The sequence below is a fragment of the Giraffa tippelskirchi genome, chromosome 4, assembly GCF_054371585.1.
Source record: "Giraffa tippelskirchi isolate mGirTip1 chromosome 4, T2T-mGirTip1v1.2.pri, whole genome shotgun sequence".
Taxonomy (NCBI): Eukaryota; Metazoa; Chordata; class Mammalia; order Artiodactyla; family Giraffidae; genus Giraffa; species Giraffa tippelskirchi.
The window spans coordinates 68,261,887-68,288,401 of NC_137278.1; the positions used below are offsets into that span (position 1 = coordinate 68,261,887).

Below are 26,515 nucleotides of genomic sequence, written 5' to 3' on the forward strand. Positions count from 1 at the left end.
GCTTATTTAACTTATATACAGAGAACATCATGCAAAATGCCAGACTGAATGAAGCACAAGCTGGAATCAAGATTGCCAGGAGAAATATCCATAGCCTCAGATCTGCAGATGATACCACCTTTATGGCAGAAAGTGAAGAGAAACTAAAGAGCCTTTTGATGAAAGAGGAGAGTGAAAAGCTGGCTTAAGCTCAACAGTTAAAAAACTAAGATCATGGCATCTGGTCCCATCACTTCATGACAAATAGATGGGGAAACAATGGAAACAGTGAGAGACTTTATTTTGGCGGGGGGGCGGGGAGAGCGCTCCAAAATCACTGCAGATGGTGACTGCAGCCATGAAATTAAAAGACACTTGCTCCTTGGAAGAATAGCTATGAATAACCTAGACAGCATATTAAAAAGCAGAGACATTGCTTTGCCAACAAAGGTCCATCTAGTGAAAGCTTTGGTTCTTCCAGTAGTCATGTATGGATGTGAGAGTTGGACTATACAGAAAGCTGAGCACTGAGGAATTGACGCCTTTGAACTGTAGTGTTGGAGAAGACTCTTGAGAGTCCTGTGGACTACATGGAGATCAAATCAGTCAATCCTAAAGGAAATCATCCCTGAATATTCAATGGGAGGACTGATGTTGAAGCTAAAATTCCAATACTTTGTCCACCTGATGTGAATAACTGACTCATTGGAAAAGACCCTGATGCTGGGAAATACTGAAGAAAGGATGAGTAGGGTACGAAAGAGGAGATGATTGGATGGCATCACTGACTCTATGCACGTGAGTTTTAGCAAGCTCTGGGAGTTGTTCATGGACAGGGAAGCCTGGCATGCTGCAGTCCATGGGTTTGCAGGGTAGGACACGACTGAATGATTGAACTGAATTGAGCCCAGCCATAAGATTTTAATCTTGTGATCCTCTTCATATGTCATACTGTAGTGCATGGACTATACATAGCACATTTGATTTAAAACTATTTCCAGAAAAATATATTTTTAGGCTTACTAACCAGCTTTCTTCTGCAGACACAGTTTTGTCTTCACAAAATGTCACCATTCCTTCTTAGCATAGCAAAAGATAATGTTTGTAATTCACAGCATTGGTAAAGGCTTCCTAAGGTTGTTCTTTACAGTCTGTACATGCTCAGAAATAAATTTAAACATTTGGGAAATTATCTGGATAATTCAGAAAATAAAATATCTTCCCTTAATGGTTAAGTGTAATGAATTATTTGGGCCTCAGTTAACTAAGAATGGTAAATCATAAATATGAGAACACATAATTTGAGAACACTATTTTCTATGCCTATGTATTTAGCTTATCTCTATAAATTTTTAAAAACTATACAGCATAGTCTGAGTAATAGATTTGAGAGCATTTTATAAATCATTTGTACAATTATACATTTGGCTAATTTTTCTGATTTGACTTTTAAACATGTTTTGTGTTGTAGACAGTTTGAGATTTTAAAAATAGAGCATTGTATAATGTACCCATTGCCCATATTGAACAATTTACAGGGCCTAGGCAATCCTGAGTCATCTATATGCCATTCTCTTTGACTACCTTTATATACTATAAACATTTTGTCTGCAAATATTTCAGTCTTTTTTGGAAATCATGTGTTTATTACAATATTTAAAAAATCAAAAAGTAATCCCATAACCTCAGAAAATTTAAATATTGTCCAAATTTCTAATTGTCATTTATATTTTAATTTTACACAGATATTTTTGTTTTGTTTGAATTAGAATCAAAACAAGTTTCAGTTCAGTTCAGTTCAGTCACTCAGTCATGTCCAACTCTTTGCGACCCCATGGACTGCAGCATGCCATGCTTCCCTGTTCATCAAAAAATCCCAGGGCTTGCTAAAATTCATGTCCATCAAATCAGTGATGCCATCCCATCATCTCATCCTCTGTTGTCCCCTTCTCCTTCTGCCTCAATCTTTCCCAGCAGCAGGATCTTTTCCAGTGAGTGAGTTCTTCACATCAGGTGGTCAAAATATTGGAGTTTCAGCATCAGTCCTTCCAATGAATATTCAGGACTGATTTCCTTTAGGATTGGCTGCTTTGATCTCCTTGCAGTCCAAGGGACTCTCAAGAGTCTTCTCCAACACTACTTCAAAAGCATCAATTCTTAGTGCTCAGCTTTCTTTATATTCCAACTCTCATATCCATACATGACTACTGGAAGAACCAAAGCTTTCACTAGACGGACCTTTGTTGGCAAAGTAATGTCTCTGCTTTTTAATATGCTGTCTAGGTTAGTCATAGCTTTTCTTCCAAGGAGCAAGTGCTTTTTAATTTCATGGCTGCAATCACCATCTGCAGTGATTCCAGAGCCCAAGAAAATAAAGTCTGTCACTGATTCCATTGTTTACCCATTTCTTTATCATGAAGTGATGGGACAAGATGCCATGATTTTAGTTTTTGAGTGCTGAGTTTTAAGCCAGCTTTTTCACTCTCCTCTTTTGCTTTCCTCAAGAGGCTTTTTTGTTCTTCACTTTCTGCCATAAGGGTGGTGTCATCTGCATGTCTGAGGCTATTGATATTTCTCCTGGCAATCTTGATTTCAGCTTGTGTATCAACCAGCCCAAAATTTCACAAGATGTATTCTGCATATAAGTTAAATAAGCAGGCTAACAATATACAGCCTTGACGTACTCCTTTCCAGATTTGGAACCAGTCTATTGTTCCACATCTGGTTCTAACTGCTGCTTCTTGACCTGCATACATATTTTTCAAGTAGCAGGTCAGGTGGTCTGGTATTCCCATCTCTTAATGAATTTTCCACAGTTTGGTTTGATCCACACAGTCGAAGGCTTTGACATAGTCAATAATCAGAAGTGATGTTTTTCTGCAACTCTCATGCTTTTTTGATGATCCAGTGGATGTTGGCAATTTGATCTCTGGTTCCTCTGCCTTTTTAAATCCAGCTTGAACATCTGGAAGTTCACGGCTCACGTACTGTTGAAGCCTGGCTTGGAGAATTTTGAGCATTACTTTGCTAGCGTGTGAGATAAGTGCAATTGTTTGCTACTTGAACATTCTTTGGTATTGCCCTTTTTTGGTATTGGAATGAAAACTGAAAATTTCCAATCCTGTGGCCACTGCGGAGTTTTCCAAATTTGCTGGCATATTGAGTGCAGTACTTTCACAGCATCATCTTTAGGATTTGAAATAGTTCAGCTGGAATTCTATCACCTCCACTAGCTTTGTTCATGCTGATGCTTCCTAAGGCCCTCTTGACTTTACATTCCAGGATGTCTTGCTCTAGGTGAGTGATCACATCATTGCGGTTATCTGGGTCATGAATACCTTTTTCGTATACTTCTTCTGTGTATGATTTACAACTCATTTAATATCTTCTGCTTCTGTTAGGTACCATTTCTGTCCTTAATTGTGTCCATCTTTGCATGAAATAGTCCCATGGTATCCCTAGTTTTCTTCAAGATATCTCTAGTCTTTTCCATTCTATTGTTTTCCTGTATTTCTTTGCATTGATCACTGAGGAATGCTTTCTTTCTTTTTTTGGGGGGGGGGGGTGAAGACAATTTGGACAGACATTTTTCCAAAGAAGACACACAAATGGCCAGAAAGCACATGATTAAGATGTTCAGCAACATTAATCATTAAGGAAATGCAACTCAAAACCACAATGTGATACCACTTTAAACCCATTGCTGCTAAATCGCTTCAGTTGTGTCTGACTCTGTGCAACCCCATAGATGGCAGCCCACCAGGCTCCCCCGTCCCTGGGATTCTCCATGCAAGAACACTGGAGTGGGTTGCCATTTCCTTCTCCAATGCGTGAAAGTGAAAAGTGAAAGTGAAGTCGCTCAGTCACGTCCGACTTTTAGCGACCCCATGGACTGCACCCTACCAGGCTCCTCCATTCATGGGATTTTCCAGGCAAGAGTACTGGAGTGGGTTGCCATTGCCTTCTCCATGAGGAAGGCTTTCTTATCTCTCCTTGCTAGTCTTTGGAACTCTGCATTCAAATGGGTATATCTGTCCTTGTCTCCTTTGCTTTTGCCTTCTCTTCTTTTCACAGCTATTTGTAAGGCCTCCTCATACAACCATTGTGACTTTTTGCATTTCTTTTTCTTTGGGAGGGTCTTGATCACTGCCTCCTGTGCAATGTCATGAACCTCTGTCCATAGTTCTTCAGGCACACTATCAGATCTAATCACTTGAATCTATTTGTCACTTCCACTGTATAACCATAAGGTATTTGCTTTAGGTCATAACTGAATGGTTTAGTGTTTTCCTCTCTTTCTTCAATTTCAATCTGAATTTGGCAATAAGGATTTCATGATCTGAGCCACAGTCAGCTCCTGGTCTTGTTTTGCTGACTGTATAGAGCTTCTCTATTTTGCTGCAAAGAATATAATCAATCTGATTTCTCTATTGACCATCTGATAATGTACATGTGTAGAGTCTTCTCTTGTGTTCTTGGAAGAAGGTGTTTGCTATGACCAATGTGTTCTTTGGCAAAACTCTGTTAACCTTTGACCTGCTTCGTTTTGTACTCCACGGCCAAATTTACCTGTTACTCCAGGTATCTCTTGATTTCCTACTTTTGCATTCCAGTCCTCTATGATGAAAATGATATCTTTTTTGGATGTTAGTTCTAGAAGTTCTAGTAGATCTTCATAGAACCGTTCAACCTCAGCTTCTTCAGCTTCACTGGTCAGGGCATAGACTTGGATTACTCTAATATTGAATGGTTTGCCTTGGAACCGAACAGAGATCTTTCTGTCATTTTTGAGATTGCATCCAAGTACTGCATTTTGGACTCTTTTGTTTACTGTGATGGCTACTCCTTTTCTTTTAAGGGATTCTTGGCCACAGTAGTAGATGTAATGGCCATCTGAATTAAACTCACCCACTCCAGTCCATTTTAGGTCACATGAATTTATTAGTATTTTGTTATTTGTAAAAGCAAATCAATGATAGTAGTATTAATCTACTCACAGATTCATGATGATGATGATGATGATATTGATTGTAGTATTAGCAGTATGCTGAAGAGAATATTTTCTGTCTTGAAGAGAGAAACAGTATAGTATTATAAGAGGATAACAAATGTGAATATATTTGTGAAAGAAAAAGGGTAAATTGTGAAGTTCATTAACATCAGTTTGGTCATGAAAGATGACTAAAACCTAAAAACTATATTCTCACAGCTCGGTTTTCTAATGTATTCATTGATTATTTAAGAGAGTCTCGTGCAGGAGCTTTTGAGAGTAATTAGTTATTAAATCCCAATCTCTACCTGGTTTTCTCATAAACTGTAAGTCATTCAGTCATGTCTAACTCTTTGTGACCTCACTATGGACTAAATAGTCCATGGAATTTTCCAGGCCAGAATACTAGAGTGGTAACCTTTCCCTTCTTCAGGGGATCTTCGCAACCCAGGAATCGGACTGGAGTCTCCTGCATTGCAGGTGGTTTCTTTGTCAACTGAGCAATGAGGGAAGCCCTTTCCCATAAAGTAGAAACTAAAACCGTTTCTGAATTACCACTTTATTAAGGAGTACAGAGGATGAGATGGTTGGATGGCATCACCAACTCGATGGGCATAAGTTTGAGCAAGCTCTGGGAGTTGGTGATGGACAGGGAACCCTGGCATGCTGCAGTCCATGGGGTCGCAAGGAGTCAGACACGACTGAGCAACTGAAGTGAACTGGACTGAACTCATCAGCCCAGAGACCAGCTATGAAGGATCAAGGGGGTGAATTGGGGAAGAAGGAAGAAAGATACTCAGAGACATTTATAAGTTGCCTTCTGCTAAGGACAATTTATTGCTCACTCTCATAGAACTGGCCCCTGTTAAGCCTAACAAATTCAGTGGTGCCAGTGGCAGTGGTAGGGAGTAGTTGGAGGAGAAAATAAATAATTTATAAGCCAGCTGCCAATTCTTAGTTTCATTACATGGACCTGAACTTTACATGGGCAAGTATTATCTTGTTTTGCATTTTAGAGGAAGCACATGGGCAGAGAACAAAAAGACTCTGCCTAGTCTTGATCCTGGTTGCTGGTAAGTGAAAATTTGAAAGTGCTTAAAAACCAATAGAAAACTGGTGGCTGAAACAGCAGCTAGAGAGGATCTGAAATACCTGATACAGGCACCAAATAATACAGTTTCAAGGTCTTTTTGTTTCTATGTAAAATTCACTTCAATAAACACTTTTTCTCATATTTAGAATGTACAAGCCTTTGTGAAAGTTAAAAGGGTATGGATGCAAAAGTAACTGAATCTCTACCTACAAAGATGCACATTGTAATGTGAGGGGAAGGTTGAAACAACTAATGGTAGACAATATATCTGAGTAAGATGCCAAGATGTTTAGAGATGGGTAAAATGAGTTTTGGATTTGGGGAAAGAAATTTTGGATAAGTTTAACAGAAGTAAATACATTGAGCTATCTCTTGACATACGGCATGATGATGATACACAGAGGTGCAGTTTTGATTGATGTTCACAGTCTGAATAAAGGCACTGAAGTTTCAGACTATGAAAGAAAGATTTGGGTGTGTACAGTTGGTCATGATTGAATGAGTTTGGAGCAGAAGGCAAACCCAGAGAATAGATTACTAAATCTCAGACTGATCCTCAATATGCAACAGAGTTCCGGAAATAAAGAGTTATCTATTGAATGAATAAGCTTCGTGGGAATGCCACCAGTTGTTGGTCTTAACTGATAGCTCAGCTGGTAAACAATCTGCCTGCAATGCAGGTGACCCCGGTTCGATTCTTGGGTTGGGAAGATCCACTGGAGAAGGGATAGGCTACCCATTCCAGTATTCTTGGGCTTCCCTGGTGGCTCAGCTGGTAAAGAATCAGCTTGCAGTGTGGAAGACTTGAGTTTGATCCCTGGTTTGGGAAGATCCCCTGGAGAAGGGAAAGGCTACCCACTCCAATATTCTGGCCTGGAGAATTCCATGGGATTGCAAAGAGTTGGACATGACTGAGAGACTTTCACTTTCACCAGTTGTTGCATGCACAGAAATGGGTCTGAGGTAGTGCTTAAGAAACTCTGAGTTAAAAAATAAAGCACAATTCCTGTGGTTGGACTTTTTAGGAGTTTTGATGGGAAATAAAAATGATACTTTATATTAGCATTTAAGATTATTTTAACATGAAATTGATTTTTGTGTGAAATATCTTGCCAGATTCTTGTTCTGTGTGGTGTAGATTTTAGATAATGCTGTGCTAGAATATACTGCATGTTGTTGTTGTTCAGTCAGTAAGTCAGGTCTGACTTTTTGTGACCCCATGAACTGCAGCACATCAGGCTTCCCTGTCCTTCACTGTCTCCTGGAATTTGTTTAAACTAACGTCCATTGAGTTTACGATGCCATCCAACCATTTCATCCTCTGTTGCCTCCTTTTCCTCCTTTCTTGAATCTTTCCCAGCATCAGGGTCTTTTCCAATGAGTCCACTCTGCACCAGATGACCAAAGCATTGGAGCTTCAGCTTCAGCATCAGTCCCTCCAGTGAATATTCAGGGTTGGTTTCCTTTAGGATTGACTGGTTTGATCTCCTTGTTGTCCAAGGAACTCTCAAGAGTCTTCTCCAGCACAACAATTTGAAAGCATTACTTCTTCAGTGCTCAGCCTTCCTTATAGTCCAACTCACATCCATATATGACTGCTGGAAAAACCATAACTTTGAATATTAAGACGTTTGTCTGCAAAGTGATGTCTCTGCTTTTTTAATACGCTGTCTTGGTTTGTCATAGCTTTTCTTTCAAGGAGCAAGCATCTTTTAATTTTGTGGCTCTATGAAGAGGAAATGAGTGAAATAAGTGAAACCTTAAGTGAGTATACATTAATATTTCAAGTAATATTCATCAATATCTTATTTAAGGAAAAGTTTGGAACAGAATTATTAAATCTCTGAATGACAGCTCATCTTACTTTCTGTTGTTTGTATAGTTTTCTATTAATTACTCTAGTTTGAAAATGCATCCCATCTTGACTCAAGTAACAAGCTTACCATTCAAGCTCTGGCCTTTTACATTCAATCCAGCTTTCAACACTAGTTACTTGACTGATGTTGGACCAGTCTTTTCTTATTTGACGAAGAAGGTAGGACTTAGAGATAGTATAGAAAGAGAGAAAATGAAAGGAGAATACAGAAAGAGTTCATAAGTTAAAAATATAAATTTTTTTAAAAAATGGAAGAGGAAGAAAGGAAAAACAGGAAGGGAGAGAAGGAAGAAAGAGGAGAGAAAAGACAGAAAAAAACTTAATTGAACTTGAAAATTCTTAACACTGAGCTCTTTTAATATTGTAGAATGGGCACAGGACCCTGAACAAATCTTTCCCTCTGTGGTAGTCAGTTCATTTATTTGTGGGATGTAATTTGTGGAGGTTGCACTGTGACATTCAGTTACTTAATTCTCTGTAATTATGAATCATCTATAAAGCCCTAAGGATTATAACAATTCTCTAGAGCCCTGAAGTGAATACCAAGAGAAATTAGCTTGTGTACTAAAGAATTATTCAGGAAGTAATTTTATCTGTCTTGAAGGCACATTTTATATAATTATTTATATAGTCTTCTTAATAAAAAGCCACACCCAAGTATTTGCCTCTACACTTGGAATTGTGTTTCAAGTCTGTGGAAATATTTTGACGGTCAATAGAGATTCATTTAACATAATTATGCATACTAACATTTACTTTTCTCTTTAATATTTCAAAAAAAGGGATTGATTAGAAAAGAAGGGAGTGAATTTCTACCCATGACTCAGTTCAATGAATTTAAACTGTAGATTAACTATTAGTATGATGGTCTAATTTCCTTCCAGAATTTCCATTCCCTTTTTCTAGGATGCAAATGCCGAGAACTCACCATTATTAAAATTCTAACTAAACTAAATATATTTCTTCATATGCTCAATAAAATTTAGTGACACTAGCTTCATTATTTTTGCCATAAATATTAATATTTTATCTTTAAAGGTTTCTGGGCCATATATAATCTGTGAAATATAAGTGATTTTTCTTAATTATTATTGATTTGTAGAAAGGCAGCTCAGGCTTTCCACCAGCAATGAACTTATTGCATTTGTTAAGACATACAAATAAAATGTAAGTAATGTATACATGAGATATTTTGAAGAAATGAATAGCTAGTACCCCACTAAGAACCCATATCAAATTTATTTCTAGAAGGGTTACAAATGTTAGCAATAAGAATACTAACTGTTTCTATGTCCTCAATAACACATTCTAGTCTATCAACACAACCTATGAGCAAAGAATCAGCAAAGGAGGATGATGAATGATCAAATAAAAATCCTTCCCAGTTTTAAAGCAAGTATTTCTCACTTTATGACAGTTTATCCTACACTATTATTTAAAATAAAACTAGTATACATATGACAACTAAATTCAAATTTGCAAAAAGCTACAAGCTTAGAAGATACTTTTTAGCTTCTCTGTTTTCCCAGTGTTAATATAAAATAGGTAAATAAATCTTAAATATGTAATGATAATAACTTCATGGATACTCTCTAGGATCTGTCACAAACTGATTTGGAAACAAACACAAGCACTTTTTATAAAATGTTTCACACAGGTTCAGTTCAGTTCAGTCGCTCAGTCGTGTCCGACTCTTTGCGACCTCATGAACCGCAGCACACCAGGCCTCCCTGTCCATCACCAACTTCCGGAGTTTACTCAAACTCATGTCCATCGAGTCGGTGATGCCATCCAACCATCTCATCCTCTGTCGTCCCCTTCTCCTCCTTCCCCCAATCCTTCCCAACATTAGGGTCTTTTCCAATGAGTCAACTCTTCGCATGAGGTGGCCAAAGTATCGGAGTTTCAGCTTCACATCAGTCCTTCCAATGAACAACCAGGACTGATCTCCTTTAAAAAATATATAAATGTCACAATACAACCGGTCTTGCACAACAAGATGAGGAGCTTATATATATATTGGGATCTCCTACAATTCTTGATTAGTAAATACACAGCTTTGTTGGAAGTATACATACTTGTGTTGACTCAGAGTTCTGCAACCTAAGTTAATATAGTGAAATAAACATTTCCACTTACTAATAGTGAAATTGCTTCAAATGCTTTAGTAACCTCATTGGGCATATTGACTCACTCATCTTGTTTAACTAAAGTTGATGGAGACATGATATAATGGATAAAAATAAACCTCCTAGTACACTTGACCTGAAGGTCTCTGGAAACATAGACAAATACAGAAAAAACATGAGGTATTCTGAGAACTGTTACCAGGAGAATCCTGGGAGGACGGTAATATTTCAAGCTAATTTGAAAGCAGTAGATTTTGAGACATTTTTATGTCAATTGCAGACACTTCTACACTTGTCATATATCAAGAAGGGAAAATTTAAATCTTTTGAAAAGCTGTAGTAAAATTCACAGGTGTCCCAGTATAAAATTTGCCATCTTAGTCATTTTTAAGTGTACCATTCAGTAGTATTAAGTACATTTACCTGGTTTACAAATTTCTCTTTAAGACTAGACTTTCACTTTGAATATATATAAAAAAGTGGGATTTCAGTTATTTTATATATATATACCTAAGAGTGGATCATATGGTGAGTCAACTTTTGTTCTTCAAAAAGGAACTACTGTACCTTTTTTTTTCCTCTTTTTGTAGTGACTGATTCATTTTGCATTCCCACCAGCGGTGCTCAACTGTTTCAGTTATTTCACTTCTCTCATGAACAATTGCTGTTTTGGGGGGTTTTTTATTATTATTTTTTAATAATGGCCATTCTAATGGATGTGAGGTGGTATCTCATTTTGGCTTTGATTTTCTTTCCATATTAAGAATCTTTTTACGGACTCATTGGCCAATTATATATCTTTCTTGGAGAAATTCCTGTTCAAATCTTTTTCCCAGTTTTTAATTAGGTTGTTTGGTTTTGAGTTGTAGAAGTTCTTTATAATTTTTATATTAGCCTATAATTAAAGATATGATTTTCATATATTTTCTATCTTTCTGTGTGTTGCTTTTTTACTCTGGTGATTGTATCCTTTATGCACAGTCATTTAAATTTTGATGTGATGTAATTTATCTATTTTTTTCTTTTTTGCCTATACTATTAGTATCATAGTCTGGAAATATTTGCCAAATTTGATAGAAAGGATGAAGCTTTCTTCCACCATGTTTTTTTTTTTTTCTAAGTCATTTATTTTATTTATAAAGTTTATTGTTTTTATTCTTAACCTACAACAGACTGTATAAGTTCATGGGAAGTCATAAATATTTCACAGAATAAGTGAGTTGAATTGGTCATTTGACATTGCCAAATTCAGAAATAAACTTTATAATCATCTTTGAATTACTCCGTATATGCTCCCTGGTTCCATGTAACACACATTTCCCTGAATTAACACTAATCTCAATTATGTGTTGGAAACACTTTATCCAAATTGCAGATTTCTTCCCTTCCTTTACTGTATTTTCAATCAGAATAAGACCTTAATTCTAATAGATTTGAATTTTTGATTTCTTTTTCTATAGAGTTTTTGTTTGTTATAAATTGTTAAATCACTTCTTACTCCAAAATCATGAATATACCCTTCCTGTATTTTCTTTTAAAAATGTTTGCAGTTTTGCCTTTCATATTTGAATTTTTGTATCCATGTGGAATTTCTAAGTATTGTGTAAGAAAAATATTCAAATATTTTCCATATGAGTAACCAAATGTTCCTCTTCCAACAACACAAGAGATGACTCTACACATGGTCCATACTGAAATCAGATTGATTATATTCTTTGTAGTTGAAGATGGAGAGCTCTATACACGCAGCAAAACAAGACCAGGAATTAACTGTGGCTGAGATCATGAAATCCTATTCAAAAATTCAGACTTAATTTGAAGAATGGAGGGAAAACAATTAGACCATTCAGGTATGACCTATATCAAATACCTAACGGTTGTACAGTGGAAGTGACAAATAGATTCAAGGGATTAGATCTGATATAGTGCTGCAAGAACTGTGGATGGAGGTTGATGACATTGTACAGGAGGCAATGATCAAAACCATCCTCAAGAAAAGAAACACAAAAAGGCAAAATGGTTGTTTGTGGAGACCTTACAAATAGCTGAGAAAAGAAAAGAAGCAAAAGGCAAAAGAGAAAAGGAAAGATATACCCATTTGAATGAAGAGTTCCAAAGAATAACAAGGAGAGATAAGAAAGCCTTCCTCAGCAATCAATGCAAAGAAATAGAGGGAAACAGTAGAATGGGAAAGACTAGAGATCTCTTCAAGAAAATTAGAGATACGAAGGGAACAATTCATGTAAAGATGGGCAAAATAAAGAACAGAAATGGTGGAGACCTGAAAGAAACAGAAGACATTAAGAAGAGGTGGTAAGACTACACAGAAGAACTATACAAAAAAGATGTTAATGACCCAGATAGCCACAATGGTGTGATCACTCACCTAGAGCAAGACATCCTGAAATGTTAAGTGGGCCTTAGGAAGCATCACTATGAACAAAGCTAGTGGAGGTGATGGAATTCAGTTGAGCTATTTCAAATCCTAAAAGATGATGCTGTGAAAGTGCTACACTCACTATGCCAACAAATTTGGAAAACTCAGCAGTGGCCACAGGACTGGAAAAGGTCAATTTCATTCCAATCCCAAAGAAAGGCAATTCCAAAGAATTTTTAAACTACCACACAGTTGCACTCATCTTACACGCTAGCAAAGTAATGCTCAAAATGCTCCAAGCTAGGCTTCAACAGTACATGAACAGAGAACTTCCAGATGTTCAAGCTGAATTTAGAAAAGGCAGAGGAACCAGAGATCAAATTACCAACATCCACTGGATTATAGAAATATCAAGAGAATTCTAGAAAATCATCTGCTTCATTGACTATGATAAAGCATTTGACTGTGTGGATGACAACAAACTGTAGAAAAATCTTCCAAGAGATGAGAATACCAAGCCACCTTACCTGTCTCCTGAGAAACCTGTATGCAGGTCAAGAAGCAACAGTTAGAACTGGACGTGGAACAACAGACTGGTTCCAAATCGGGAAAGAAGTACATCAAGTATATCGTCACCCTGCTTATTTCACTTACATGCAGAGTACATCATGAGAAATGCTGGACTGGATGAAGCACAAGCTGGACTCAAGATTGCCAGGAGAAATATCAAAAACTTCAGATATGCAGATGACACCACTCTTACGGCAGAAAGTGAAGAAGAGCTGAAGAGGCGCTTGATGAAAGTGAAAGAGTGAAAAAGAGTGAAAAAGTGGCTTAAAACTCAACATTCAGAAAACTAATAAGATCACGGCATCTGGTCCCATCACTTCATGGCAAATAGATGGGGAAACAGAGGAAACAGTGTCAGACTTTATTTTTGGGGGCTCCAAAATCACTTCAGATGGTGACTGCAGCCATGAAATTAAAAGACACTTGCTCCTTGGAAGAAAAGTTATGACCAATCTAGACGGCATATTAAAAAGCAGAGACATTACTTTGCCAACAAAGATCTGTCTAGTCAAAGCTATGGTTTTTCCAGTAGTCACGTATGCATGTGAGAATTGGACTATAAAGAAAGCTGAGTGCCAAAGAATTGATGTTTTTGAACTGTGGTGTTGGAGCAGACTCTTAAGAGTCCCTTGGACTGCAAGGAGATCTAACAAGTCCATCCTAAAGGATATCAGTCCTGAATATTAATTAGAACGACTGATGTTGAAGCTGAAACTCCAATACTTTGGCCATCTGATGCAAAGAGCCCACTCATTTGAAAAGACCCTGCTGGTGGGAAAGATTGAAGGTGGGAGGAGAAGGTGACGCAGAGGATGAGATGGTTGGATGGCATCACCGTCTCAATGGATATGAGTTTGAGTAAACTCCAGGAGTTGGTGATGGACAGGGAGGCCTGGTGTGGTGCAGTCCATGTGGTTGCAAAGAGTCAGACACGATTCAGTGACATAAGTGAACTGAACTGTGCTGTGGGCCATACCTACTCTGTCAGAAACAGTAGCAATTATGGAAGCAATAGGGCTAGGAACATATATATATGCTTCCTTTCCAGTGTTCATGGTTTGTCAGTGACAGAAGAACATATTTGAAAGACAGTTAATTCAAAAATTCTCCTGTTAAATAAGTTTTGACAATTTTTAAAAATCTTTCAGTATAATGTATGTAATACTGCACATCTGTAGTTCCATGGTTAATTTAAATTTTTTGTCTAAATAAACACACTCTTCAGGAGTTCATTGATTTTTAGAGGTGGAAACTTCTCACCATCAAAACAAGCCAGATGTTTCAGTATAATTCATTGATTTATTGAATACTTTCATATGTAGTTGCCACTTCAATTCTAGAAGTTGATGTGGACTGATCTTCATGACAGTGAGATTCAAGAAAAATGTTATGGAACCAACACCAGAGTTTTAAGAATATGCATAAAGTACCGACTGTTATAGAAGCATAAGTATATATCAGTAAGCTATGTTTTTGTGCTTCTGCACAGTTCAACATATAGATGGTCTGTTAAAAGAAAAACCACGTTGCTTTGTTTCTAAACTAAATGTATAAAATATTGCTGAATATCAGTGGGCAAGAAAAATAGATGGGGAAAAATGGAAAAAACTGTTTCCCCTCATTTTTGATTCTCAGCTGAATGTCATGGCTGCACTAGATATCAGGAGACAGCTTTCTAGTCTCGTGCATTTTCTAAAATTTAATCTCCTCATTGAAATACAGCTCATATCACAGAATGGAAGGAATCTTAATATTAAAGAGAAATTCCCTTAGATCCAAGTGTTTTTTAAATAAACATTTGCCAAGAAAGGCTTTCAGACATGTCCTAATGAGGTTTTAGATTTTGGCATGAGAGGAAGACAAATATACATCGTTTATATGTAGAATTTAAGGAAATGGTACTAATGAACCTATGTACAAAAAAGAAGTTGAGTCACAGATCTAGAAACAAACTTGTGGTTATTACCAAGGGAGAAAGGAAGGGAGAGTTACATTGGGAGGTTGGGATTGACATATGAAAGTGAAAGTGAAAGTCACTCAGTCATGTCCAACTCTTTGCAGCCCCATAGACCGCAAAATACCCCATGGAATTCTCCAGGCCAGAATACTGGAGTGGGTAGCCTTTCCCTTCTTTAGGAGACCTTCCCAGCCCAGGGATAGGACCCAGGTCTCCTGCATTACATGTGGATTCTTTACCAGCTGAGCCACAAGGGATTGACATAGACACACTACTACATACAGAACAGATAACTAAACAGAATGTAGCACAGGAAGCTACTCAGTACTCTGTAATGACCTGTATGGGAGCAGAATCTTAAAAAGAGCACATATATGTATATATATCTATAGATATATATCTATAGATATATATCTATAGATATATATATCTATAGATATATATCTATATCTATATATATATCTGACTTACAGCAGAAACTAACAACTTTGTAAATCAATCATATTTTTATTTACAATTTATATTATAATTTATATTTTTGTTTATATTTTAACATAATATTTAAATAAAATATTTAAAATTTAGTAACTTAACTATTAATAAATTAATATTAAATAATATTAAATAAAATATTTAATATTTAAATATTTGAATAAAATATAAATATATTTATATTTATAATTTATTTTTCAATTAAAACATAATTAGAAAAGAAAAAGCAAGTCTTGAAGCACTGTATATTGGTATAATATACTGTACGGAAAAGGTCTTAATGACCCAGATAACCACAGTTGTATGGCCAGTCACTTAGAGCCAGATAATCCTGGAGTGTAAAGTCAAGTGGGCCTTAGGAACCATTACTACCAATAAAGCTAGTGGAATTCCAGCTGAGCTATTTAACATACTAAAAGATGATGGTGTTAAAGTGCTACTTTCAATATGTCAGCAAATTTGGAAAACCCAGCTGTGGCCACAGGACTGGAAAAGGTCAGTTTTCATCCTAATTCCAAAGAAAGGCAGTGCTAAAGAATGTTCAAACTACTGAACAATTGCGCTCATTTCCCATGCCAGTAAGGTTATGCTCAAAATCCTTCAAGCCACACTTCCACAATACTTGAATCAAAAACTTCCAGATGTACAAGCTGGGTTTAGAAAAAGCAGAGGAACCAGAGATCAAATTGCCAACATCTGTTGAATCATAGAGAAAGCAAAAGAATTCCAGAAAAAAACATCCGTTTTTGTTTCATTGACTATGCAGAAGACTTTGACTGTGCAGATCACAACAAACTGTGGAAAATTCTTAAAGAAAGAGGTGGGAATGGCAGACAATTTTACCCGTCTTCTGAGAAAGACTTGCGGATCAAGAAGTAAAAATTAAAACTGGACATGGAAAAACTGACTGGCTCAAAATTGGGAAAGGAGTATGACAAGGCTGTATATTGTCATCTTGTTTATTTAACTTATATGCAGTATACATACATCATGCAAAATGCCAAGCTGGATGAGTTACAAGATGGAATCAAAATTGCCAGGAGAAATTCAACAACCTCAGGTATGGAGGTAATACCACTTTAGTGGCACAAAGCAAAGAGGAACTAAAGAACCTCTTGATGGAGGTTAAAGAGGAGAGTGAAATATACAGCTTTAAACTCAGCATTCAAAAAACTGAAAGATTATGGCATCCAGTTCCATCACTTCATAGCAAGTAGAAGGGGAAAAAGTGGAAGCAGTGACAGATTTTCTCTTCTTGGGCTCCAGAATCACTGCAGATGATGACAGCAGCCATGAAATTAGACACTTGTTTCTTTGAAGGAAGGCTATGACAGGCCTAGGCAGTGTTTTAGAAAGCAAAGACATCACTTTGCCAACAAAGGTCTGTCTGTATAGTCATAAGCTATGGTCTTTCCAGTAGTGAGAAACGATATGAGAGTTGGACCATAAAGAAGGCTGAACACCAAAGAATTGATGTTTTTTAATTGTGCTGCTGGAGAAGACTAAGAGTCCCTCAGACAGCAAGGAGATCAAACCAGTCAATCCTAAGGGAAATCAACCCTGAATACTCATTGGAAGGACTGGTGCTGAAGCTGAAGCTCCAATACTTTGGCAACTTGATGCAAACAGGTGACTCATTGGAAAATACTCTGATTCTGGGAAAATTTGAAGGCAAAAGGAGAAGAGGATGGCAAAGGATGAGATGGTTAGATTGTATTACCAATTAAATGGACATGAACTTGGGCAAACTCCAGGAGTTGATGAGAGACAGGGAACCATGGAGTGCTGCAGTCCATGGGGTTTCAAAGAGTTATCCATGACTTAGTGACCTGACAACAATAAAATACTAGGAAAAGCAGATGGATGTTCATTGGTATAATACACTAGGAAAGGCAAACATTGCTTCTGTATATGTATGCATAAGTGAGGAACATGGAGTGCTACTTTTAAAAAGTAAATTAAATAATATATATTATTTATAATAAATATTTTATACATCATGATATAATGTGTATGGACTTCCCAGATGGCGCTAGTGGTAAAGAATGTCCCTGTCAATGCAGGATACATAAGAGATAAGGATTCTATCCCTAGGTCGGCAAGATCCCCTGAAGGAGGGCATGGCAACCCACTCCATATTTTTGCCTGGAGAATCCCATGGACAAAGGACCCTAGTGGGCTACAGTATATAGGGTCACAAAGAGTCATACTCTACTGAAGCGACTTAGCATGCATGCACACATAATGTATATAGATGTCTGTATGTTTGTGTACCATGATGTTTATTACTTTTTATTTTATATCTTTTTTTAAAATTTATACATTCAATATAAAATATTTAGGAAGCACAGATAAATTATATTGGGCAAAAATATTTAAAGACATAACCCTTATACATGATGATAAACACTACTGATATTTCAATATATATCTTATATTCATTTATGCTTTCTGTAAATTATTGTTATAAGCATATTAAGAGAGATTTATTTGAATAAATTACTTGTCACTTTTATCCTGCCAAAGGTAGAATTAAATGACAATTAATAATGTGATGCTTGCTAATTGTTTTCTTATGAGTGGGTTCCATGGTGTATAGCGCCTTCTCCCCTTGGAGGAGTAGACTACTCAGCATGAAACCTGGATATCTTCCAGTTCATGAGAGTTCTCTACCTGCATCTTGGTTTTGAGGAAAGGGCCCTGCAGCCACATATGTATTACATAGTCTCATCAATGGTAACCAGCATCAAAATGGGCAGATTCTTTAAAGTTGAGCCAGTGACTTTCTCAATAATTTTAACACAAAAACAACAGGAAAAGAAAGAGAGGGAAAATTAAAAAGAAAACACACACAGAAAAACCGAGCCTCCATGACACATTCAGTGTGTTATGAGATACTGTTTTCAGCTCTGTGGGTTATGAGACAGAGAGATTGCCTCAGGAGGGAAAAGAAGCAAGTGAGTAAAGAAAAGTAGTGATAAGGAATGGAGGAAAATCATAATGCCAGAATTTCTAGAAGCTTTCCAGTTTCAAGTTACACATAATCCATCTCTATTGTTACAATTTAAAATGGTTTAAAAAGCTCTAATTTTTATGTTACATGTATTCAGATATAACTTAATACTGTCATAAAGTTTATCTTCTGATGCTGCAATTATTCTGGGGCTGTAGTCACTCCACGAAGGTAAAATATCACTCTTGAGAACCATTTAAGTGATGAGCTCCTAGCAAATCCTGATGGGGAAAAAAGGCATCTTGATACTTGAATATCAGAATATCTGACTACTTTTTATTTTACCCTGTGTTTATTTATTATCATCTATCAACTAGCCTAATTTCTTTCATATCTTCAATTTTTGGAAATGCTGTGCTTTAGTTGAATATGAATTTATATTCTACTGTCTAACCGTGTTTTGTTGTTCTTCAGTTGCTGAGTCATGTCCAACTCTTTGCAGCCCCATTGGCTACAGCACACCAAGCTCCTCTATCTTCCGCTATTTCTCAGAGTTTGCTCGAATTCTTTTCCATTGAGTTGGCGATGCTAGCCATGTTTAATCAGTTCCAATACCTGCTTTACTTCTGCTCCTCTGGAATGGAATTGTGTTCATTTTTGTTTGTTTGTTTTTATTCTTGTAAGTCAAGACTCTCTGTCTATTGCTGTCTAGCCAGCCTGTTCCATGTGTATGTATTTTGTGCCCTTGATTCATTATTCATCTATAAGCATGGGCAATAGAAGGAGAGAGCATAATATAATGTACCAAGAAAGATGCATATTTCTTAAATTTCAAAGTATTCACCTTGGTATTTTAGGGAATATTGCAAATTTCTTTTTCATTTATTTTGTCTATAAAATTCAATGTAAGTAAAAAAATCACCCATCCTTTTTCTTACATTTGAGATTTTACTTGTATAACTTTAGTTATTTGAGGACAGTGGGGAAAAAAATGGGGTTTATATAAGATAAATGTAATATAATCCCAGCTATTCCCCTGTTACCTGTTTGATCTTGGACTGTTACTTTCATCCTTGAGCATCAGTTCCTTATTCATAATTTTCAGAATTATTCAGAGGGATTGAAATATGTTGAAATTTGGGGGAACATAGTAGAATTTATTACTCTGACGCTTTAATCAATTTTCTATATGCTGTTGCTTTAGTCGTTTCTGATTCTTTGTGACTCTATAGACTGAAACTTTGATGCATACCATTTGTAGACAATTATAGTGAACAATGAGCTTCCCAGGTGGCGCTAGTTGTAAAGAATCTGTCTGTGAGATTCTCCAAGCAAGAATTCTGGAGTGGGTTGCCTTTCCTTCCTCCAGGGGATCTTTCCAACCCAGGGACTAAACCCGTGTTTCTTGAGTAGCCTGCAATGGCAGGCAGATTCTTTACCACTAGCACCACCTGGGAAGCCAGTTTTCTCTATGACTATATAAATCAGGACTTATCAAAACATTCAATTTGGATTCATCATATTCTAGCATAATTTTTCTTGATTTCATTTTTTTAAAGTGCAATCAAATAAGTTATTTAATTATAATACTCTTTTGAACCATCTACATATCCATCATATCTATATTATTACCACAATAGAAGCTAAGTTGGAGAGGGAAATGGCAACCCATTCCAGTATTCTTGCCTGGAGAATCCCTGGACAGAGGAGCCTGGTGGGCTGCTGTCTATGGGGTTGCACAGAGTTGGACACGATTGAAGTGACTTAGCAGCAGCAGCAGCAGCAGAAGAAGTCAAGTGGTGAGGTCTTCCTCTTTAGACATCAGATACTCTCACAAAACTGTCCAATCTTGAAGGATGCTATAAAACACTATGAACAGACTTGATGCCTTAAAAAGCTTTAAGACATTCTGTACTTTAACCTTTCCATCTCTTGTAACATTCATCAAAGTGTTCAGCTTATGGGATGAACAATTAGAAGTGCTACAAAAGTTTTTTCTCTTGCTGAAAGTGAAAGAGGAAAGTGAAAAAGTTGGCTTCAAGTTCAACATTCAGAAAACTAAGATCATAGCATCCGGTCCCATCACTTCATGGCAAATAGATGGGGAAACAGTAGAAACAGTGACACACTTTATTTGGGGGGACTCCAAAATCACTGCAGATGGTGACTGCAGCCATGAAATTAAAAGACACTTACTCCTTGGAAGAAAAGTTAATGACCAATCTAGATGGCATATTATAAAGCAGAGACATTACTTTGCCAACAAAGGTCCATCTAGTCAAGGCTATTGTTTTTCCAATAGTCACCTATGGATGTGAGAGTTGGACTATAAAGAAAGCTGAGCACCAAAGAATTGATGGTTTTGAACTGTGGTGTTGGAGAATTCTCTTGAGAGTCCCTTGCACTGCAAGGAGATCAAACCAATCTTAAAAGAAATCAGTCCTGAATATTCATTGGCAAGACTGATGTTGAAGCTGAAACTCCAATACTTTGGCCACCTGATGGGAAGAACTGACTGATTGAAAAAGACCCTAATGCTGGGAAAGATTGAAGGCGGGAAGAGAAGGGGATGACAGAGGATGAGATGGTTGGATGGCATCACCAGCTCGATGGACATGAGTTTGAGCAAGCTCCAGGAGCCTGTGATAGTCAGGGAAGCTTGGCGTGCTGCAGTCCTTGGTGTTGCAAAGAGTTGGACATAACTGTGTGACTGAACTGAACTGAATGTTTCTCATAGCTTTTTTTCAAGCAACTGTCTTAATTTCATGGCTGCAGTCACTCTCTGCAGTGATTTTGGAGCCCAAGAAAATAAAATCTGTCACTGTTTCCATTTTTTCCCCATCTATGTGGTGATGGGACTGGATTCCATGATCTTAGTTTTTTGAATTTTGAGTTTAAAGCTATCTTTTTCACTCTCTTCTTTCCCCTCATCGAGTTTCTTAATTTCTCCTTGCTTCTGCCATTGGAGTGGTATCTATCCAAGATTACTGGTATTTCTCCCAGCAGTCTTGATTCCAGCATGAGCTTCATACAGCCTGGTATTTTGCATGATGCATTCTGCATATAAGTTAAATAAGGAGAGTGACAATATATGGTCTTGATGTACTCCTTTCCCAATTTTGAACCAATTTGTTGTTCCATGTCCAGTTCTAGCTGTTGCTTTTTGAGCTGCTTGCAGGAAGGAGGTTAATGAACAGCAAAGTATAAATTGCCTCATAAGAGGAAAAAGGCAAATTTATTTCCTTCAGAAAGAGTTTAATATTTAAAGATGTTCTTGAGAATTGTTATTAAACAAAACAATGTAAAGATTAGCTCTGAATGAATCCTTCCTTGTTAAGTTTTTGAAACAAATATTTGTTGAAATAGTGTTGACAACAATATTATGTTAGTTTAGGTTGTACAGCATACTGATTTGATGTTTTTGTAGATTATATTCCATGTAAAGTTTTCGTAAAATATCTATGTATAAAATACAAAGCTATATACCTTGTGCTGTTAAGTGCATCCTTGTATCTTACTCTTAACCACAAAAATAAAGATTACTAGTATTTTCATGTAAATGCTTGTCTTATTTTCAAATTTCTATCTAAATTGGGAGCTATAGGTCAAACAAAGACTTTTAGCTTCAATTAATTTGGATAATAATTTAGAGATAGAAACATGAATCAAAGTTAGATATAACAAATTTTAGAGGTGACTAAACATAAATAAATGTTTTAGGAAAGATATCACAATGAAACCTTATTTCTCCCAAAAATATTAGCCAAAATCAGAGAGATAAGAAATTCCATCTTTAATGACAGATATTAAATTTGACAGAAATAACCAAAGCAGATAAGTAAGAGTGATGCATATGTGGCTGTAATGTTTCTTTCTCACTGGCACTTTTTCTTTTGGTAAAGCAGTGAAAAGTAATGGAATATAGCTATTTGATTTATAAAATCCTTGGGGGAAAAGTGTTTGAATTTTAGAGGAGAAAATGAGCACCAGTATATATTAGAAGATGTATCCATGGTAACTTGACCCCAAAATGAATTTAATTAGTATATGTGAAATCTATCTCTAATTTCCCTGTTGCCAAATGTATGACCAGCATCATTAAATATTACTTGACTCACTCATATATCTTCCTAGTTTTAGACAATCAGAGAAGAAATGATTTCTGCAGTGATCAGGATGATGAAAAACAGCATCAGATTTTTTACTTTCCCAATAAAAATAAGAATATTCAAAAGCACTTCTAACTGAAGTATAGTAACAGGTATCAGTTTATCAGATTTCAGAAACTATTTAATAACTAGAAACTACTGAATAAAATATATATTACATCTGATGTCAGAAAACTGAAGTTACTCAAATGGAAACACAAAGGAAAAAAAATGGTGTTAAAATTCAGTCCACATATCCTGCGAGCATAATCCCTGCCTCCCTGGGAAGATGGCCTAAAAACCAAGAACCAAGTCATACAATGGCAGCTATTCTGATAACTGACTCTGCAGCCAAATTATGATGTGATGGTTTCAGTCTTGGCTTGAATCACAGGTGAAAACTTAGAGCTCTTTAATACTCCTTATTCTAGGTTAGAAGATCCAAAGTAGTACAATTAGAAGCCTAAAATAGCAGCACATACATAGAGATGTAGTGTTAAGAATAGGAAGCATAGAGAGGGACCTTGTTCTCTTGACCTCCATCTTTCAATATTAGAAATAAGATACCTCTTAAAAATAGAGCTCTGCAGGTTCCTGAGTCTCTGAGCCAGAAACAGTGGATTTAAAGGAATTCTTAGAATTCTGTTATCCTCCATGGCCACCATCCTTCTAAGAAAGCACCAACAACTAGGGTCCTGAATAGACATTTCTCCTAAGAAGACTTACAAATGACCAACAGGTATACAAAACATTGCTTAGTGCACTAATCATTAAGAAGTTTAAAATCAAAACCACAATGAAGTATCACCTCATGTCTGTCAGCACATCTCTCATCAACAAAAACAAAAGACCACGAGTGTTGGCAATGATGTGAAAAACTAGAACAGCTGCACACTGTTGGTGGGAAAGCAAAATGGTTCAGGCACTATGGAAAACAGTATGGAAGTTCCTCAAAAATACTAAAAATAGAAATATCATCTTATCCAGCAATCCTGTATTAGATATTTATTCAAAAGAATTTAAATCAAGATTTGAAGACATACTAGCCTTAATTTTCATTGCAGTGCTATTTACTATAACCAATATTTGAAAACAACCTAAATGTCAGCTGATGAATGGTTAAAGAAAATGTGGTATATACATGCAATAAAATGTAGTTCAGCCTTAAAAGGAAGGAAATTCTGACATTTGTTACAACATGGATGAGACTTGAGGGCATCTTGATAAGTGAAATAAGCTAATCCTAGAAAGATAAATACTGCTTGATTCCTCTTATATGAGTTATCTAAAATAGTCATATTCATAAAATCGAAGAGTGGTATAGTGATTTCTCAGGGACTGAGTGAGGGGGAATTGGTGAGTTACTAATTAACTGGCATAAAGTTTCAGTTAAGCAAGATTAATGAACTTCAGGGATCTGTTGTACTGTGTTGTACCAAAAGTCGACAATAGCAGGTTGTACTCTTAAAATTTTTGAGTCTAGCTTTCATGTTGTTCTCTTACAACGATGAAATTAAAAGAGGGTGGGGAGCCAATTAAGATATGATTTTTAGGGAAATTTTCTGAGGAGATATTATGTAAATTGACCTCTGAAAGGTGAGAAGGGGTGACTAGTGTTAAGTATATTGAGAAAAAAATTTTTGACAGAGAAAACAGGAAGTGCAAAGTACCTGAGTAAGAAAACTGAAGGCCACTGTTGACAGAGGATAGCAGATAGAGTGAAGAAAAACATAAGCTAAGTGGGATTGGATGATAGGGACTTGTGGATGAGTAGTAACTTCTGATGCCATAAACTGAAATTGAAATGTAGGTTCTTATTTATTAATCTTCCATTTTTTCTTGCCCTGTTTATATTTGCTCACAGAGATTTGTATTACTTGTTTTATTCCTCATCCTTTGCATCTATTATCCATAAATGAAAGTCTTAAATTTCATTTTATTTTAAGGAATCTGACACAGGCTTTCAAAAGCAGGTTGGTTTTAACATTTCATAAACACCATCTAGGTCATAGTTACATATGGTATATTTTATTAGGCCAAAATAAAAAGAAAAACATATTTCATAGAATGTAAACAGCAAAACACAACTCATAGACATTTATTTCTTATTATTTTTAAATTTTATTGGCTGTAAATGGGCGTATAAAATCTATGAAGCCTCATGGAGGAAACAGAAACCCCTATTCTGTTTCTAATTTCTCCCTTTCCAGTGCTCATCCAAAAAAAGTTGTTACCTACATGATCAAAATTTACCAGAATTTCAATTGTTTCTGGGTAAATAGAAGTTAGAGCTATTCATCATAAACACTGTCTACCACTTTTCACCTTAGAACTCCCATCAGTTAGTGACACATATTCAACAACCTGACTTAAACTTGCAATATAGTCATAAAATTTTAAGGGGACTTAATAGAGCCCCTGAACTTTTGGTTAAGAAAAAAAAAGATATTAAACTTACTAAAAAAAAGTTTAACAATTGCTGGGGAGGGCAGGAGGTACATGAGGAATCCCTGTTGTTGTTGTGTAGTTGCTAAATTGTCTGACTGCAACCGTGTAGACTGTAGTACAGCAGGTTCCTCCTACCTCTACTATCTCCCAGAGTTTGCTCAAATTCATAACTACTGAGTTGGTAAAGCTATCTAACCATTTCATCCTCTGCAATCCTCTTCTCCTTTTGCCTTAATTTTTGCCAATATCAGAGTCTTCCAATGAGTCAACTCTTCTCATCGGGTGGCAAAGTATTGGAGCTTCAGCTTCAGCATCAGTCCTTCCAATGAATATTCAGGACTGATTTCCTTTAGGATTTACTGGTTTGATTTCCTTGCTGTCCAAGGGACTCTCAAGAGTTTTCTCTGGTAAATCTCTGTACTTGTCTTTAATTTTGCTATGAACCTTCCCCCAACACAATTGCCAAGTTCTCTAACTCGTCTCTTGGGTTTTCAAAACATGGAAAAACTAATTCTTCCTGAGAAATTCAGGATCTTTCCCTCCACCTATTGATTCCAGCCAGTTGCTCATTCCATGATCTACACCTGAACCAAGATTACACTGTAATAAAGATAAGACCAGTACACACAACTACTTAAACAACCTGAACTCACTCAATTAATGACTCAAATTTTATGGCCCAAAATAGGGGACTAAATCCATTCTTACCCCAACTAACTTGCACATCCTTTTCTACAAATGGAAAGTAATGAGAAACAATAAACATGCACATGGTAATCTTCCTTTCAGTTCAGTTCAGTTGCTCAGTCATGTCTGACTCTTTGCAACCCCATGGACTGCAGCATGCCAGGCCTCCTTGTCCATCACCAACTCCCGGAGTTTACTCAAACTCATGTCCATTGAGTTGGTGATTCAGTACAACCATCTCATTACTTTGCCAAAGAAGGTACATCTAGTCAAGGCTATGGTTTTTCCAGTAGTCATGTATGGATGAGAGAGTTGGACTAAAAAGAAAACTGACAGCCGAAGAATTGATGCTTTTGAACTATGGTGTTGGAGAAGACTCTTGAGAGTCCCTTGCACTGCAAGGGGATCCTACCAGATCATCCTAAAGGAAATCAGTCCTGAATATTCATTAGAAGGACTGATGTTGAAGCTGCAACTCCAATACTTTGGCCACCTGATGTGACGAGCTGACTTATTTGAAAAGACCCTGATGCTGGGAAAGATTGAAGGTGGGAGGAGAAGGGGATGACAGAGGATGAGATGGTTACATGGTAGTCTTCAAGCACAGTAATTATCAAGAAAATGTTTTCTCATATAAGAAAGCTTTTCAAGATACAGATCTTCTGCAGCATTACTGTGCATTCACTTGATCTGAAACTGAGTGCCATTTGAAGATGGAGATTTCTTTCTAAATTATGCATGGGAACACTAAAGTGATCTGTTTTCATTTCTCCTTTCTCTTGGTTCCCCCTGTTTATCTTTCCTGTTACAATCAGT

At 36.6% G+C, this 26,515-nt stretch overlaps 1 long non-coding RNA gene across 1 annotated transcript in view; it reads left to right on the forward strand.

The window, feature by feature from the left end:
- The first annotated feature begins 5,376 nt into the window (after positions 1 to 5,376).
- The window catches only part of LOC145503592 (uncharacterized), a 171,780-nt gene continuing 150,641 nt past the window's right edge, over positions 5,377 to 26,515 (forward strand). Inside the window, exons 1-2 of the long non-coding RNA XR_014051580.1 lie at positions 5,377 to 5,449; positions 7,749 to 7,826. This is a non-coding gene — a long non-coding RNA (uncharacterized LOC145503592). The remainder of the gene's footprint in view (positions 5,450 to 7,748; positions 7,827 to 26,515) is intronic.